General features: G+C 30.1%; 1 long non-coding RNA gene across 1 annotated transcript; it reads left to right on the top strand.

Moving 5' to 3' along the window:
• The first annotated feature begins 2,482 nt into the window (after positions 1 to 2,482).
• Positions 2,483 to 11,762, top strand: LOC111612458. Its single transcript, XR_002754606.1, has 4 exons — positions 2,483 to 6,418; positions 10,174 to 10,265; positions 10,361 to 10,441; positions 10,512 to 11,762. It is a non-coding gene; the product is annotated as an uncharacterized LOC111612458 (long non-coding RNA).
• Positions 11,763 to 17,595: the final 5,833 nt, after the last annotated feature.

Here is a 17,595-nt window from a genome sequence, read left to right as displayed (position 1 = left end):
ATCAGAATTTATGAATGAAGCTAATTATTAAAGATGGAAATTTTTTTTAAGCAATAAAGAACTTTGGAAATATTTAGATCAGAAACAACCAATTTTACCAACTATTTCTTTAATTAGAATATCAAATGAAATCATGGTAGTCAAGTTATAGAAATGAAAAGGTATAACTTGACTACCTGGTTGATGGAAAAACCTCATTTTTCCTACATTGAAGAATAATAATCTTTTCCAATCACCTAATTATGATAAACATCCAAAGTAGTTAATTTATTGACATCAAAATTATTAGTGGAATATTGATAAAGCAAGTTTTAAATTGGAAACAGCCAATGAATTCAATTCATAAATCATCAATCACTTTTGATACTAATTATTTAAATGTGTAATATAATGCAATGTTTTATGTATAATTTTTTAATATTGATACTTTATCTCCAAATGTTTATAACAAAGTGGCAAATACACAAAGTAAAGTATTTTATTTCTTATTAGTCTGACAGCAGTACATGCAATCACTATGGTCTATATGATTTGCAAATTGATCATCTATTATGATTTGAGTTTCTTTTAGTAATAGTGAAGTACGTACAGTAGAACCTCTGGTTATCTGAAGTAATATGACTTAATGATATCTTGGATAGCTGAAAACTGATAAAATGGACTGCCATGGTCATTTTGGATTAAAAATTACAAATACAGGAGATTTATACGGTATCACTTTTAAGCCTCTGTATCTTATTGAATTTAATTATATATAATAGCAACATTTTTTACATTACAGATTTATACAATAGTTTTAAGAGTAAAAATTGTATTATCATACATTTAATATGAATGATTTGTCTCACATTGAAGTTAAACAGAAATCATTTTGTAATACATGTAATTGTTTTGAACTTTAAAAAAGTCCTTTAGCATTTTTAATTTATAGTGGTTCTTCCCTGCTGCAATGTTCTGTGGGCACAGTGTCGTCACAGATAGTCTGTCCTGGACATGTCGGATTCCATTCCTCGGCACTCAGCTGTCCTCCTTGTGGGTTTGGCTGAATTCTCAATGGGAATGGAAAAAGGCCATAGTATTCACAGGTCAGAGTTTGAGTCACCTGCATCAGTCACTCGGTATTATTCAGATTGTAAATATTTAAGTATTTACACTATCAATGCATTCATAGCAAAGCTTTGATGAATATAAGAAAAGTAGTATATTTTCTTTCAGATTCATTTTTGGATAATGCAGAATGTAAGTTAATCAAGTCTTGCATATTAGGGGGTTCTACTTTGTATATGGTTTGTATGTCATTTAAAAAAACATTTTATTATAAAGTGAACTTTTGATTTCAATATGTTTAATACCTATTACAAAAAAAGTTTATCCATTAAATATCAGAATGATAAATGAAAAATTGAATTTGAACATCTCTAATTAGATAAATGACAAACTAGTTTTTTTAGTGTAATAATTTCAGAGTATAAATTATATATGGAAGATTTTCATTTTTACTAATAAATTTCTAATTTAAAATTTTCATGTGTTAGTATATGTGATAGCTTTTTCCAAATTAAATTTTCTCCATTCTACAGTGTCATGAAACAGACTTTCCTGCTGTCACTTCAAAGTATTTGTCCTATGGAGTCTAAAGGGAAATCAGAAAAGCTACAAATGACACAATATTTTAATACCTGGCTGTCTAGTGTAATTCCTAAAATGAAAGAAGATAAATTCCTCTGAAATTTATTTACTAAATTTATATATTATCTTCCTGTTACAATAGATACATTTTTCATCTAGCAACTCAAGCTGGTGAGTTTAATTCATTTTTAATATAAGGATATTTATCTTTCAGTATATTAAACAGGTAATACATACAAATTATTAGTACTCGGTGTAAATAAAGAATATATCTCTTTACATACAATACACGTAATTAGCTACATGTAAAATATCTATCTGCAGCATCTGACGTAAATTTATTAGATGCTCATAAAAATTATAAAAACAATTGCTAATGAATTTCTTAGCATAAATTTTTAAAACAGTTTTTATGAAATTATAATTAATATGCATTTATTGGTAGAACGGCCATTTCCGAAAAATGTTTTAATTAATTAAAATTTGTAATTCCAACAAGTTTAATGAAAATGTGTCAAAATACAAAATTGATTTTAAAAGAATATTTGAACTGTTTTTGATCCTGATTCATTTTTAATGGATCTGTAATTTTGATTTCAATTTATGCTGCTGTTTCTACTACATACTAATTGAATACTAAATAATGAATTTAAATAGTTTCGAAACAGCTATTATTAAATTGAAGGTTATATACTAATGAATGCAACAGATTTAACTTTAGATTGTTTTATATTTCATTACCTTTTATTATTAAAATAATTTTTATTATGAATTTTGGAGGAATTAACTGCAAGTTTACTTTTAAATTCCTAACACTTCATTTTTAAAAGTAAAATAGAAATATATTTTTAAAAAATATCCGAAGCTGTCAAAATCATTTTTATAATTATACATAACAATTTATCATAAAATGAAAAATAATAAATTTAACATCAATAATAAGTTAATACATATTGTACCTAAATACATACTATATATCTTAATGTTAAGAGTTTTATTTTCAACATTTGTTATAATTTTAATGGATTTACGTGTTTGTGTTGGTCATTGCTACATATGATAGGAATTTCTCTTTGCAGAAATAAAATATATATTTCTCAACGAAACCTTCCGGATTATTTTACCTAAACATTATAGAGTGCTATGACAAAAAGATTGGACCAAACTTCTGTTATTCTCCACTCTACTAATGTTTTTCACCTTATTTAAATAGGTGTAAACTAGTCTTAAGCTATTAAACACACAAAATGTGGCAGTTTGCTGATAGCAATAACTTCTGACAAAAATTAAAGGTGGTATCAGAATTCCGTCGTAATCATGTTGCACCATGACAGTTGTACAACATTTAAAAAGATATCTTCAAATGTCAGACCAGTGTGAAAAAAGTAGAACATGGAAAACTCTTGTAAATTACTCTAAATATGGCAAAAAAAAGAATATTCTAAAGCATATTGTTAAACAAGACTTGAATCCAATTGTTAATTTGTGAGACTAACCAAATGAGATACAATGTATTCATCAGGACTCAAGGAAGTTTCTGATTATGAAACTTATGTTTTGTAGGACTAGTTTAGGTCCACTTGTCCCTGTTGAGCAAACTGCAATGTCACAGGACTAAATTAAAGCACTGGATGAACATACATCCTACACTCCATTTTCATCCCAATAGTTCTGCAATGTTTTAGGATGTAATACCTGTATCATTGTAACAAAACTGAATGAAGAATGCAAAACTAATTTCATAAATATAGACTGTCCTTTACAAAGTTTAGCAATCACTCCAATTGTGAACATCTTTTGGGTATGTGCTAGAAAGCATAATTAAACATGATGTACCAATTATGTTAGCTGTTTTGGAAAAATTGCAACAAAATTGGTAGGAATCAAAGTATTAGAAGAATCTTGTCAAATTATGCATCAGACAAGGACATTTATCAATGCCAAAGGAAGTCCAATGAGTATTAGTATAGTTGATTTTTGTTCTTGAAATAATGATGTAATTTTACAAACAGAAATACATCTTGTCAGAACTTTTTTTTATTATTAACAAGAGAACAAATAATATTAGTTGTCTTTTCTATGAAGAATAAATGTGGCATACCACAAATATTTCTGGATACAATAGAAAATATTAAACAATAAATTATTTTTATTTTTTCATGATTCTAAAACAAATTGCAGATCATGCAACGACTATTATTCTTGACATTCAATTTCTAAACAAATACAGTAAACATTAAAATAGGAATATTCTAAATTTCTGATAGCATTAAAAACAAGGTAAGCAGCTTTTCAAATATTAACAAACAAGATTATACATTATTGAACTTTCAGAATAATAAAATTACAAGAAGAAAAACACACTAACTTTGGTGTAAATGAATGATAATCTATAAGACAAATACAATATTGGTATACATTACAATAAATTTAGTCGTGCACATAAAATGATGTCTTTATGTAACATTTATATTTAAATTTTTAAGTAAATTATTTAAAATATTGTACATATATCATTAAAAAAAATTACAGAAATAAATTCAATAGCTAAAATACCAATTTTACTGATTTAATTTAAAGTTATTATTTACAGAATATTAATCATGAAAAAAAATTGCAACAATAAAAACTTACTTCAGCCAGACCAAGAACAGAGAGAGTAAGACTTTTCCTAAAAATAATTCTCATTATTTTGATACATTTGAAAAGTCTGACTTTTATTTACCTTGAAAAAATGGTGTTCAATATAGTGAAATTTAAACATTAAACCAATTTCTTAATTACGTTCATTTGAAAAGTTTGTGTTTGCACATACAAGGTATATGGAGATAGCTATTTGACAGTTAGGCTAGAAATAAAGGTTTATTTCGTGGTCATATATATACCGTTTAGATTATATTTTTGTCCTTACCAACTGCTTAAATGAACTTAATGGCAGGGAAATAGAAATATGAAAAATTTGCTTGAGTTGAATGATCGTGTAAACCGGAATGTTATGGGCAGTAAGAATAAGTACAAAGAAGCCGACAATATGAAGAACTATTAAATATACGCACCACAATGCATTCTATTTTGAAATTTTGCAAAAGTTTCATTAAATTTTTCAAAGATTGTGAGACTGACCCTTGATTTTAATTATACATTTTTCGAAAAGATTTCCATACAAATATTCTATAATGTTTATTTTTTCTAAGAATCGCTACTTGCAAATCCTAACTATGTGAATGTAACATTTATAAGTGCACTAGACATTTTTTTTACCAGTTTCAATATAGGTTTTGCAAGAAGTTCACCAAGACAACAAGAAGCAATCTTGCTTACTTCCATTCAGAAAATATTTCTCTGGGTATTTCAGGGAATTTACATTTCTTGTGACGTCATTTCGCAGAAGTGGTTGCAGATACAACCTTTAGCTACACAGAGAAAATTGGAGGACCCAAAAAGCAGACAGTAAAATACGCAAAAGAATTTTTGTATTACGTGCGCGTGCCTGCATATATTTATAAAGTTGTTTACTCTTTGACCAGATGTATGCGACTGAAAATCGGCATAGAAACGGTCGCTTTGATATCTTAATTTTCATTTTTTACTGTGTTAGTGGCACAGAAGAACACACAGTGCAAAGTGATTTCAGGGAGTATAAATTTAATTATTATTGATAAGGTACATTGATTGTATGAATTTGCTTGATATTTTTGAATGAATTGCAGGTTATGCAAGAAGTATGTAAAAAAAGAAAGTAGAAAATATTTTGTCTTTCAGTGTGTTAGGTGGATGATAATGTTGTTTAAAGTGCACAAGTAGGAAGCGTTATTAGTTTAGGGAGAAGACTTTACGTAGAAAGATTGTCGAAGGACAAAAGTAAAGCATTTTCTTTTTATAGATTTTTGTGAATTCTATGCATGTTATCTATAACAGATTTTTATTAAAACGTTTGTAATTTAAGTTTTTGAAAATGAAATTTAGAATTTTGATATATTTAATTAATTAATTCTTTCTTGATAGATTCAGTTTTGTGTTTCTAAATATCTAATAATTATTATATGTAACTAACTACTTGTATTTACAGCATTTTTTTTTTTAATATTTAATATTGTATTAGCTAAGCATTTGGGATAGGTTATGATATATAACTGTTTGCAATAGCTTTTGATTTTTATATATATTTATATGTATGTATATAATTTATTTTCTGTAGGAACATAGGATGAAAAGAATAAAATGTGAGATTATAATAAGTTAATTAATTATTCTTAACTGTTTTTAATGTATTTCAGTTGTTTGTAAAGAACTTTTAATGCGAAAGAATTTAATTAACGTATTTATTTTTTAAAATATGCGAATAGCCTGTTATTTGAATATTACAGCAACGAATATTATATTTTAATGTTTTATGTTGGCCATGTTAAAATCAGTTTTGAACAACTGTATAGTATGGAAAAGTTCTGAAATTTTAGTGGTGTGATAAAGTATATTGTACTTAATTTGTGTTTGTATATTGTTAATATTGAGGATTTAAAGTTTACTAGTGATTATATTTTATGTAATTAATGTTAATATTATAGTTTGTTTAGGATTATAGTTTTTAAGGTAAGTCGAAATTTTATATATATAAATATGTATTAATGACAGTTGTTGTTAGTAATTTTACATTATACTGTGATAAATTTCAGTAGTTTACTGAGAATTGTTTTTTTATTAATGTTAAGCTCGTATTTGTGATGAGTTATCTGACTGGTATTGTGTATATTTTAAAAATATATGGAAGCATTTTAAGAATATATTTTATGTAAGTATTTGTTTGTTATGTATATAGTTTATATTTTATTATGTATTTAATTTTTTGTTTATTTTTATTTATAATGTTAGTTTTGTTTTTGTTTTTGGTTTTTGCTTCATGTGTTTAGTGAATATATTTTTGTATTTTTAATAGTATGATTTCATATTATTTTTGCTGAGTTTTTTGTTTTAAAATTGTTTTAAGTATCCTAATAGTAAGTTTATAGTTGTTATTTTGCATTTAAATGCTAATTTTGTTCAGTTTTCTTTAATATTGTTGTGAATGTTGTATCTTTGATGGTAGATGTTTCATTTAAATAATAGGTTTTTGTTTTGTTTGAGTTATGGCAATGCAACACTTGGGTGATTTGCCTAGGGAGGTTTTTTCAGCAGGTTTTTTAAGGGAATGTGGATTCTATTTAGGTATTATAGATCTGGATAAAATTCAGAAAACTGTGTGTTTAAGGTGCAAACTTTCAATTGAACTCTCGGTGTTTAGGGAAGGAAAACTGGTTGGTTACTGGTGGCCCAATTTAAATAATAACAGAAATTATTTATATTGAATGTTTAAAAGTATTTTTTGTTAGGAATTGTTAGAAAACATTGTAGCAGATTTTAAGATACTGTTTGTTTAATACAATAGTAAATTGCTGCTGTTAATGTTAAAATTTACAAGTTCACTAAGTGTGAAATTAAGTTTAGAGAAAGTTTGTTAATGCAGCATCATTAGAGCTGTTTCAGTTTTGAATTATTAATGTTTTTAATTTATTGGACAGTGGAAAGTTTGTGTTTTTGATATTTTGGACAGAAGTTTGGATATCTTTGCATGTAAAATTAAACAACTATGTTTACAATTATTTAATGTCGCATTTAATCTTTTTCTTGCTATTTTTACCTTTGATTTGCTTGAAGCCAAAACACTTGATTCCTAGTTTGTGCTTTGTTCAGTTTTATCGCATAGATAATTATTGTATATCTGAATTTATAAGTGTAAGAGCAATTATGTATTATAGCTTTTTTTATATTAATTATTGATTCAGAGTGTTCTAATTATTTTTCTTTTTGTATTATATTTATGCACTGATGTTTGGGACTAATTATGTTAGAATAATTATGCATGAGCTAACTGGTTTTACCTAGCACATCAAATTGTTTTGATTTTTCTGTCCATGATGTTTATATTAGAAGTGATTGATAATGATGGTAAAGAACAATGTACTATTAACTACCCCAGTGACGAGCTTCACATGCCAACTTAACAGGTTTGCCAGCATACTGAATGTCAGATTAATGGAATTTCACTTAGAAAGAAAAATCCTTATGAAATTTTTTATCAAACCTGATTATTACAAAAGCAAACAGTTTGTTTTTATCACCTTTCATGAAGTTTCATTGATATTTTTAAGATACAAATTAAAAGTTAATAAACTAAATGCTTATTAAAACTCCTAAGAAGAATTTATAACTGAAATTAAATTTAACCTGAAATTTGGAGTTAAATTTTGGATTCACTATTGATCCTCTTTGGAGAAGTATTTGCCATCATTGATGTATATGTGATTATTCTAACTATATGTGAAAAATTCTATTGGGTGATTCTTTAAGTAATTTGAACTATGAAAGTGTTATGCTATGAACATATGTTAAAAATGGTATAGTTTTAAACTTACAGGATGTTTAATGTATGGGCCCCATTGAGAATGTTTACTTAATTTGACACAATGCAATTTTATAATATTTTGCAGGAGACAACATTCTCTTATTTGTGGATGTGTTGGATACATTAGATCAAAAGTGGCCAAATTTTTTACATTTGTGTCAATAAATAAGCACAAATTTTTTGTGGGCCACTATCCTATTACTCTTTTAAATCTGATTTAAATTTGTAGTTAAAGATACACTAAATAACATTAAAGTATGTTGTTAGGTGAATGTAAAAACAAATATTAATTAAATAAGCAACTAGAGTTAGTTTGAAAGTGACAAAATATTAAAACCATTTCTTATTGAAAGGAGAACAAAAAAACTTGAAATTCTAATTAAAAAAACAAAGAATCAAAATTTAAAATTCACTTAATGTTAAGTTTCTCAATATTAGGATATATTTTTGACGTTGATAACAGAGCAGATTGCTCACGAGTGTTTGTCAATACAGATCGGTACTTATTTTTAACAAAGCTCATTGCTGAAAATGTCTGCTCAGAAATGTAGGTAAAACCAATCTGCATGCAGAACTCAGGGCAAGATCATGCATTTCTGGGTAGTCAATTTTGGGAACAAATTTCCAGAAGGCTTTGAAATCAGGAAAAGTCAGTGTTTCATATAACTTTGAAATTTTGCTATCAGTCCTGAGTGATTTTTAATACCTACAATTTCCATTTGAGTTTTGGGTGGATGTTTGCCTACTTTGCTCTTCAAAATGGAGAATGGCTTGATGAAGAAAGAGTGAGATCATTCCTTTCAGCTTCGAAGTCTTCAAAACATCAAACGACTCAATTAATGTTGTAATGGCAGAAATGATACCCATTAAAGTCCAAATTCAAATTATCACTCTCATTTTGAAAACTTTTTACAGTGGAAAAATGGTCAAGATTTTTCTGAGACAATTTGCTTGAAAACAATTCGTCTTTCCTTGAATGAACTAATTAGGTTGAATTTTGTTGGAAATAAGCAATTTTCTCATTGTATACAACTATTAAGTACATAAGATAATTTGTGATGTCTACCTCGTGTGTGTCTGAAGAGTCTTTCCAAATTATATTTCTTTGGCACTGCAACTGTGGCAGAACAGATCAAATATACAGGTTTTGATTACTTTTTTTTGTGTGAAGAGAAATTTTTCTTCCCAATTGTTATTGAAAGCCTGTCACATCATGTTCACGCTGTCGTTCAGATATTCCAGCTTTACTGGGAGCCATTTGTAAGAACTTAATCCTAATTTAAACACGCTTAACAAAAAATTTCAAACTTGAAAAATAAAACACGATCACTGTCAAATCTCAACTGCTGGCAACTGTACATAAAGACTAACACATGATCAGTCAACACATCATCAATACAGCTGACTCAATAGCAGTGTTATCATGTGGTTGATAGCATTTCTTTCAATGCAGCCAAATATTGTTTTGCTCATTTGCATGATAAAAATGTTAGTTCGTGTAATTATAGACAATAACTTTAATTATTAAAGAAGTTATTAAAATACTGTGTTTTCAAAATTTATGCTAATGTTAATTAGTTCTCCCTTGTCATGTTTTTTTTAATTTTAAGGATTTTGTATTGTTTCTTTCCCTTTTTCTTTTTTGTTCCATCACCACGCAGGCCTTGGGTTGGCCACCTCTGCAGTAGATGATAGAACTTTATATTACTGTTGCATTGTTCTTTTTCAACAGTTATTACAACTATACAGTTTTTAACTTTGCATACAAACATATCTTAGAAATATGTGTATGCACTTTTATAGTTGAAATTATTCAAAGAATTAGCCTCTGAAATTTTTCACGTATACTTAGAATCATCCTATATTATACAAACATAAGTTACATCTTTTAAACATACTACACATTTTAAAATGTTAAATCTTTCATTTCCACTTACATTTGTTGTTGTTATAATATCTTAACTTATTTAAATTTTCATTCCTTTTTAGGTTAATAATATATATATATTATGATTATACCTATGTATAAAAACAGATTATCACTGCAATAAGTGTTTAAATGGTGGGTAAATATTTATTAATTTTCAGTTATTTTTTAAAATTAGGGTTGAAGAATTAAAAAAAGTGAGCTGCCTACAAAAGTCTCAAGATTGATTATATACCAACTATGGAATATGCTGTAATACTTCTCTGAAATGTAAGTGGGTGTCAATCACTGTATTAAATTAAACTCATTTGTTCTAATTTTATGTGTTTCTGATTTGCTTGAAAGTCTTTCAACTATAATTACAGAACCAAGAGTGTCGGCACCTTCCCATGGTTATAAATTTAGATCTATAATAGGAATGACCCTGTCTTTACAAAATATTTCAGGTAATAGTTCATTATTTGTTAAAAACCAAATAAATTCATTGGATAAAACTCATTATTTTCTGAACTCTAGGGGTGAAGAAACCTTACTATTCAACTAAATGGGAAATATATTTGAAAATGAAGACAATATGGAGTAGAAGTGGTCTTATTTCTTACTTCTGAGGAAAATTTTGTTACATAAATGTAAATTTCTGGCTTCCATTGTTATATACTGTTTTGAAATGTTCTGTTTGTTACATTTTAAAATATTGAATACCATGCAATATTCACACAATGTATTTTTATAGCATGATAATTGATGAGAAATCAGGTATTTTATTGTCCAAGTTAAGAGAGAAAAGTGTTAAGAACAGAAGGATTTTACTTACTAGAATTTTGAATTACAGAAAGATAATTGTGTAAATAATTGTCAATTTTCTAGTTGCGATAAGATTCAAATGTTAATTTTCTTTTAAGCTGTGTAATTTCACTTCTCGTTTTTGTCTGTAATGTTTTAAATACTGTATTTTTGAAATTAATGTTAATATACTTATTAGATAAATTCTTCATTATGTAGATACAGTTACCTTGAAGTTTTTTTGTATAATCATGTTATACCTGTATACAGTATAACCATTCATATATTATTTTATTCAGTTTATATAAATTCTAATATTTTTAATGGTTTACTAATCTGCATCAGTATTTACAATTGGTAAAGTTAGATACAAAAATGAGGAAAAAAAATTGAAATATTTTAATAAACTTGTAATTAAATTTTTAAATAAACATTATGCAAATAAAATAAATTTTGATGTGGCATTTTCTTTACTGAAGACACTTACAGTGGAGCAAGTTCAGAGTTATTACTTTTCATAAAGAATTTAGATTCAGAATTCAAAGTGATTTTCCACATCTTATATAGAAAGAATTGGAACCTTCTATTGTCCCAATGGCATTTTATGGATCTTTGGTCCTATGGAAAATTTTTAGGAGGGGGCAAACGCTGCTCTTGCACTTCCTGGTGATCGAGTTATGTAACCTTATACCCTCAACCAACATTTTCGCTTTGTCTTTCTGTTTGTATTAATGCAAACAGAAAGACAATGTGTTCTATAATCTACTTGTGAAAAATCCCAAAAAATTTAATAAAAATTTACTAATATAATTATTTGTCTCCAACCTTTGCCCCCACTGCAAAATTTTGGATACTATGGGGCCAACCCTAATACACATTTATTACTAAAAGTTTTTAATAAATTATAAATGAATCTGATATGTTAGTTTCTTTGCAAATTAAATTGTTTCAGCAATGATCAAAAACACTTAATTTCAGATTGTACAGAGCTTTATTTTTTTTCTCCTTTATAAGTGTACTAACAATAGATTATAATTTGTCTATTTTTTAATGTAAACAGATTTTTAAATATAAAGTGCATAAACATAAACAATTTTTTTTAAATTTCAGATGAATTTTCTGTACATTCTTCAAAACATAAAATGATGATTTTTGCCATATTGTACATTTTGCAAATTTTTTTTAACACTCTGCCCTGTGGGCACTAGGAGGGCTTCTTTTTTGCAAGCCCATTATGGGTTCGGTCAGGCCCACAATGGGGCTGCCGGGTGGTGATAGACTGGGCCCGACATATTCGAACAGACCACCCCCGGCTTTGGATTCGAACCCGGGTTCCCCAGAGTGGTGGGCTGCCACCTTGACTGCTCGGCCATTCGGCCGCTTACATTTTGCAATTGGTGTGCATTAATGACCTGCATGCTCCCTGATTTAGGGGCACACAAGTCATTTAGGGAATGAATAAATTGGGTCATGGATGGTATACATATTGTTAGTCTGTTATAGATTTGTAATACCACTTTCAGATTACAACATTTTCTGAATCTGATAGGAATTAACATTACTGTATTGTCAATGTTGTTAATTCTTACTTTGCAGCATAAGGTAGAGTAGCAAATCAATAAAAATTCATTGGGGCCAGTACATCATTATTAAAATGGTGACTTATGATCAGAGAGAATGAATGGACTGATATACATGTCTGAAACAGGATCACTGATTTTCGTGGCAAAAAAATAGATTCGGCCACTCCGCTAAATCCTTTTTGTCCTTAGAAAGTTGTCGCCAGATGTCCGAGCATTGTGAACGTTTGGTGGCCATCAGGTTAGAGCTAGACTTAGAAATTTACTGAGACCCATAACGCCTATACGCGATATTAAAATCGTAAGTCAACAGGTCATAACTTTGTTTTCCTTGTGTCGTGCCATTCTGTAACTGTTAAAGTACATTAAGAGTTATAATTGAGTAAACAATACAGTAGAGCGTCGTTTATCCGAATCAATTGGGGACTGGGGTGGTTCGGATAACCGATTATGTACGAAAAAATATATTAACCTATCCCGTGTTGAAAACTTTCTCCGTTGCGTGTCGCTTCGCGTTGAATTTTCGTCGATGTTAAGCCTAATGTAAACTTTTCAAAATAATAATCGTGACTATTGTGTCGTTAAAAATTATTTCTTTATTTTTTACAAACAAAATAAATATATTGAAAAGTATATCAACAAAAAAAAATTAGACTTTAGAAGTTAATCTAATATCAAAAACGTTCGACTCAACACGACACACAGTCCTCAGAAAAACACCACACAAAAGTGCCAGTGCTACCAGCTAAAACACACACATCAACAAAAAAAATATTGGAGTAGCCCAAGATATAGCCAAAGATTGCAGTGCCACAGCACTAGCGAAAATTTAAATTTGCCAACTGGAATTCTTTCGGATACACGACTCTCTACTGTATATCACACTGAATTAGCGATTATCTCGATAGATTTGCAATTTTCTAGAACAGAACAATATATAAAAAGTTACTTTGTGTGCGTACCGATGGCTATCCTTCAATACAGAACTTGCGCCCGACGTTTTCATCGCGAAAACGTAAACGTCGTACGTTCAGCGCCGCCTTCCTGTAAGCCTAGAAGTTTGATAATGGCGTTTGGAACGTCAGTGGAATCATGCTGGACGTTCCAAACGCCATTGTCAAACTTCTAGGCTTACAGGAAGGTGGCGCTGAACGTCCGACGTTTACGTTTTCGCGATGAAAACGTCGGCCGCAACCTCTGAAGTATTTCTCCAGAAAACTATAGTTTTTTCAAATTATTTAACTGTGCTATCCGAGGATTTTAAACATAGATTTCATGATCTAAGAAAAATAAAAAATATGCTGTTGCTCATTAAAAATCCCTGGCTTTTGGAACCGGCAATAATATCAGAACTGGCTGATATATTGGCATGTAGAGCTGTTTGACGAATTTACTGAGGAACAATACACATCTGAAAGTTATTTTTGAACAAAAGAGAGCTGAAAATAATTACGTTGACTTCTGGTAAATAGTGCCCGAACAATGTAAGGTTAAGGTTAATGCCTTCAACACAGGCATTAAAATCAGCATCACTGTCAACAGGATTTGAGAGGGGCTTAAATTGCTCAGGGATTTTTTCTGTAATTGGTGGCATAGTAGTAGTAGTAGTAGTAGTTGTTTGACACACACTAATCACAAAAATTAATTATTAAAATAAAAATTACAAATAAATTGAATTAATTACATAAGAAATGTGATTGGTTGGTTTTTGATATAAATTAAATTTTAAGATATGTTAGAATTTATTTTAACACGGTTTTATTGTGTTGCTGCGGTAAAGAATTTTTCCTTCGATATTTCCGATAATTTTTCTTTTGTTTTGCGATATTTTAAAGTTAACGGAGAAATATGGAAAGGAGATGAAAAGTTTGTTTTTGTAATTGCTTTAGATAAGCTGAAGGAAAAACTGGAAACACTTAAGTGAACTGTATTAAATAAACAAACTGTATTCATATAATGTAAAAATAGAAAAAAAAATCCAAAAAGTAATTTGAAATTTAGACAAATTTTTATACTCTGAAATAATTCCATTACAAATAATTTTTAAAATAAAAATTTGTCTAATTTACTCAAAAATTAATTTTTGTGATTAGAGTGTATCAAACCACTACTACTCATAGGACACTCAATATCGGCACATATTCCTCCCCCAGTACTCGCTTATTTTACGTCACATCTTTTCTCGCTTTCTGCTTTGTGTCCCGTTAACTAACCTCCGGAAACCAGAGATGAAAACTTCGGTCGCAACTAGGGTTGCCACCTGTCCGGGTTTGACCCGGAGACTCCGGGATTGAGTGAGTTATCTCCGGGATCCGGAGTTAATTAATATTTCTCCGGGTTGTGCAAGTTGAAATGAATATGTACAAAATTATATGCAAACCGTCGCATATATTTCTTCCCCCGTGTACCGAATTACTAGTGTGGTAGCCGTTGACTTAAAGACAGTAGCGTAGCGTAGGGGGGCGGCAGGGGAGTCCTATTGAAATGAGCACAGAATAGTGTTACCATCTGACTCGCCGTCCGGGGATATCGTGCGTAACCTGCCAACCTTTTTTTTTTTTTTTTGCTTGTACTGTTCATTCTTAATCATATACACCTTCAATATCCAATAGAGCTAGGTCACTTGCGTTACTCCAATCCAAGTTTCCCTAGTCGCTAACTGTAACCGATTTAGAACCAGCATGCACTGCAAATTATTCTTCGCATTGCAAAATGATATACGCATGCGTCAGGAACTTCTGTTCGAACAAACCTCACTTGCCGTCCGGGTCAGCGATTTTAAAAAGGTGGCAACCCTAGTCGCAACCTCACTTTATTAGCGAGGTTGCGACCGAAGTTTTCATCTCTGAAACGTGAACGTCGAACGTCGAGCGCTGCTTATAAGATAGCGGAGCTCGACGTTCACGTTTTTGAGATGAAAACTTCGGCCGCAATGTCCCTATTAAATTCGTCGGTTAGAATTTGCCAAGTCTCATTTTTTTCCCTTTTAATATAGGGCATTCGTTTCTTTTGATTCTATTATACCTTTATACTTTTCGACTAATTAAATATTCTGTTTCCCGATGATAAAAATCGGGTTGTCGACTTCTTTTCTTACTGTCTGCCATATTTGTATCTAAGCGCGTTTTACGTCTTTCCGAAATATCCAATCGAGTAACGTGTAAGAAAATTTTCTATCAACGCTAGTGTATTATTGGATTCACTAATCCTGTTCTTAGTATTTCGGGATTTAGTAATCCTTCGCTAAAATTTGTCGGTTGAATTCTCACGTCAGTAGTCTTGGTATTAGTCTAATCGCTGGATTTACAAATACCACGATTAGGCAATGTTGATAAAACACCCAGTAATTAGTCATGTTATAAATACAGACTTGAGAACGTCAAATATAATTATTAATATACGTTATCTAGTAAAACTTCAAGCCATTTTTGTAGGAACGCCATTAACTTTAAAGACGTAAAAGACCAATCGTCCTTTGACCTCAATATTTCGCTTTACTAAGTTATGAAAAGTGAACTTTGACCCATTTTTATTTTTTAATAGCTAATTTGATATAAAATGAGGTCATTGTCGGCATTTTTTTCTCCTATTTATTATCAGCGAAAACTGCTGTTTGTGTATATACTGTGTATATTTTGGAACGCAATATTTAAAAACATCGTTTATTGAATAACTGTGATAATTTTATCAGCAAAAATTGCAAATAAGTTTACCGTCATCCATAATTATATTTACATTAATTAAGTTTATTTGGTTAAGATAGTGCCAAGGCCATTCTAGATAGCTATTGTACTGCCCTTTTAACGTCGGTTTGACGTCATTCTTTAGTGTTTCTCACTTTAAAGTCGAGGAAACGTTAGATTATCGCAAAAATGTACACTATCTTAACCAATTGAAACAAATCCATTATTGAGAACTAGCAAGTGGGCCCGGCGTTGCTCGGGCAAAAGTAACGATAACTAAGATAAAGATTATTACGTTACAGTCAATTTTACCCGTTTTCACAGAATGCAAGAATTGGGTCCCCTTAGAGAATTTTTAGATGGGTCTAAAAATATGTTCGATTTCCCGCAAAAACGAAAAAACTGCATCTGCGTATCGCACGTCGCTTTCTCTTAACAATTCCATTGTTACGTAAGATTTCCATTGTTGACACTTCCATTGTTACTTAAAACTTTTATTGTTACTTAAAACTTCCATTGTTACTTAACACTTCCATTGTTACTTAGCACTTCCATTGTTACCTAACACCGCCATTGTTACTTAACACTTCCATTGTTGATGGAAGTGTTAAGCCTTAATCCTGTCTTTCTCCCCCCGGGAGGAATTTCGAAAAATCCCTTCTTAGTGTGCGTTTTCGTGACGTACCCTAACTGTGTACCAAATTTCAGCTTCCAACTCCTAACCGTTTGGGCTCTGCACTTATTATTATTATTATCAACCCGTCTCGATTATATTATAGATGGTCGAATGACCGAAGCTTTAATACATTAGCCTAGTATTCTGGAGACCGGGATAAAGATCGAGAGAGCCCAAATATTTGCCACGAGCGATTTTTTCCGGCTATGTCGGGTCTCACTCATTATCGGCCCGCAAGAGACACGAAAAGAAAGTCCCTTTTTCATTTTTAACTTTCAGAAAAAAACCACTAAAAACTTTTTAATACCCATATGAATTCGATCTTGTACGCTCCGGTTTATAAAAGAGTTGAATCATTTAAAAAAAAATAACAATTTTTTTCTTATTTTTGATAAAAGTAAATGTTGGCAGAGGGCGTGGTAGAGAAATGAAAAATGGCGACCCTCATCCCGTAAACGTGGATGGAAAAAATATTTCGACGGATCAAAGTAATCAGTAATTTAAACGTTTCTTAAATATTTTATTTCAGAAATTACAAGATAAATATTAACTAAAAGATTTAACATTTTTAATTTAATAACTAAACAAGAAGTAAGTACAATTGTATTCAGTCAAGGACTATATACTACAAGGATAACCAGATTCCTATTCTACAGTGTTAGCCAGGAATGCCAAGTTATTAACGTCAGCACGAGTCCTGACCTCTTTAGGTCACTTGCGTTACTCCAATCCAAGTTTCCCTAGTCGCTAACTGTAACCGATTTAGAACCAGCATGCACATTATTCTTCGCATTGCAAAATGATATACGCATGCGTCAGGAACTTCTGTTCGAACAAACCTCACTTGCCGTCCGGGTCAGCTACACTTATTATTACAT

Source organism: Centruroides sculpturatus, unplaced genomic scaffold (genome assembly GCF_000671375.1).
Source record: "Centruroides sculpturatus isolate CEXI.00-Female unplaced genomic scaffold, Cexi_2.0 scaffold1762, whole genome shotgun sequence".
Classification (NCBI taxonomy): Eukaryota; Metazoa; Arthropoda; class Arachnida; order Scorpiones; family Buthidae; genus Centruroides; species Centruroides sculpturatus.
Note: the sequence above shows the minus strand (reverse complement) of the source record. Positions and strands in the feature narration are given on the sequence as shown.